We start from the raw sequence: 2,500 nt of genomic DNA on the forward strand, positions 1-2,500 counted from the left end.
GAAATTTAACGAAAGGAGATAATCTAAAGAGCTAATATTTATAATAAGGCCGGTGTGACGCGTACGCCAGCCGTATCTGGTTTCTCGCGGTTAAGGGTACGTCACACATATACACATGCGCAAATAAACGTTATTTCCGGTTAATGTGTACGAACCTAAATTGAGTGTTCGTTTCACCACGTATTCGCAGAACACCGTTTTTTTTTTTTTTTTTTTTTTTTTTTTTTTGCCGTACTGATATTGATGACGATTAAAGAACAGCAAGAATAATAGCACAGTTACATAGTATAGTGATACGGGATACGCAAATGTGATAGCAACTATATATGTAGGAGAGTTATGTAACAACATATTCACATCATAAGAAACTGATAAAGAGGGTTTGGCTTGGATAATTATGATGCTAATGATAATGATCATAGTGATGAAGATAATAATAATAATAATGATATAAGTAATTCAGATAGTAATGAGACTGATGGCGCTGATGGTAAACATAATAATTATATCAATGATAATGATAAGAATGTTGTATGGCAAAAATAATTAGAATGATAATATGAAGTGATAATGATAATACTGACGATAATTATAAAAATATTTATAATAGTAATAACAATAGTTACACCGCCACCGTCTGCACGTGTGTGCCGACGTGCTAATAATATAATAGTCTACGTTAAGCTCTTCTTCAACTTATCAACTTGTCATCAAATGTATTCATTAATCATTTTGTTATCTTGTCATCCATTCATTTCCCATTTTCATTTATTTAATTCGATTTCAATTTTCTATTCATCCTAGTAATTTACATGTTCGTGTATCTTCTTAGGTTCATTATGTTCATATGACGATGTGTATATCTTATTTTATCAAAAAGAGAATTCACTTGATTTTCTGGTTAGGATCTTTATATTAAAAAAAGCAATTCATTAATTAATCATGCTATACAAAATATATCATTCAATGCCACAAGAAAATGCTCAGTGACTTCTTTCGTGCCTGCGCCACCACTGTCGCTAAATAAGGAGAAAATATCTTTAGATTACGTTTCCGAAATCCGGGGAGGCGGGGGATAACGGAAGCCAGTTTTGAACGAAAAATTGTTGGAGATCACTTTAAAAAAAATAAAGACTTGAAAATCGCAGCAAGGGAACACGACCCAGAACGGCTCTGATTGGCTGATTTTACGCGCCCGTTAACCTGATTGGTCCACACGTAATTCGGGGGTACATCTTTTAAAAATAAAATTTAATAGAATGGTGTACGAAAATGTGGCAATGATAAGCATTTTTCAAAACGTCCGTGAAAGATTATTACAAGAATAAAGAAAGGGAAAATAAAATAGTCGCTGCTAGATATAAAAAGAAAAGGAAAATCAATTCTTCAATGAGAACGAAAGTTGGCCATTTTAGGAGACATTCTTGTATGTAGTTACGTTCGTAAATATGAATTCAGAGCCGGGTGCACCTCTGGCTGATAATGATGCAATGATAACACCGACAAATACAGAAAACTACACGTATCAGCAGTTCCACTTAATTCCGGTGCAAATTGTTCACTTACAATGTTTTCCCAAATAAGCATGAGCTGTGTGCAAGCCTAACGTGATGAAACACTCTGAATCTCAATATCCAGCGTTTTGCGTTGTCTGAATATAAATTTTGTCTTGCTCTTGTTCCTGTTGAATGCTGCTGCTACTGTTCTTGTTCTTTTTGTGTCTTTATTAGTCATTGATATTATTAACAGTGTTATTATTGCTGTTGTATTCTTATGTTATCGTTATTGTTATTTACTGATGATGATAAGTCAAATGAGTAATAATATTAATTGTGATTTATATAACAATTTCGATAAGGACAAAAATACATTAGCAACATAAATGAAAACAATTGTTTAAAATTATAATGTTTCTGAATATAAATTTTGTCTTGCTCTTGTTCCTGTTGAATGCTGCTGCTACTGTTCTTGTTCTTTTTGTGTCTTTATTAGTCATTGATATTATTAACAGTGTTATTATTGCTGTTGTATTCTTATGTTATCGTTATTGTTATTTACTGATGATGATAAGTCAAATGAGTAATAATATTAATTGTGATTTATATAACAATTTCGATAAGGACACAATTACATTAGCAACATAAATGAAAACAATTGTTTAAAATGATAATGTTTATAAAAAGCAACGAGCGGGAGTAAAGAACCCAAAAAATATCCAAGAATACGAAGATATTCAGCCGATGTCCAGTCCGGGAAGTTCCACAGACCGGTATTTCCTGCCATGGACGATTCACAATCTACTGCGCGTTTTAGGCTGCGGAGTGAGAGAGGGAGAGGAAGGGAGAAATAGAGAGGAGAGGATGTTGGGAAAGGAAGTAGGGAGAGAGAGGGAGGAAAAGGAAGAAGGGAGAGAGGAGGAAAATGAAGAAGGGAGGGAGAAGGTGGAGGATGGAGAGGGAGGAAGGGAAAGGTAGAGAGAGAGGGGTGAGTGGGGGTGAGA

At 34.2% G+C, this 2,500-nt stretch overlaps 1 protein-coding gene across 1 annotated transcript in view; it reads left to right on the plus strand.

Annotated features, from left to right (window-relative positions):
• The window catches only part of LOC113818924 (adenylate cyclase type 2), a 96,772-nt gene that overhangs the window by 80,946 nt on the left and 13,326 nt on the right, over positions 1-2,500 (plus strand). The gene's annotated exons all lie outside the window — the stretch shown is intronic.

This window comes from Penaeus vannamei, chromosome 4 (genome assembly GCF_042767895.1).
Source record: "Penaeus vannamei isolate JL-2024 chromosome 4, ASM4276789v1, whole genome shotgun sequence".
Classification (NCBI taxonomy): Eukaryota; Metazoa; Arthropoda; class Malacostraca; order Decapoda; family Penaeidae; genus Penaeus; species Penaeus vannamei.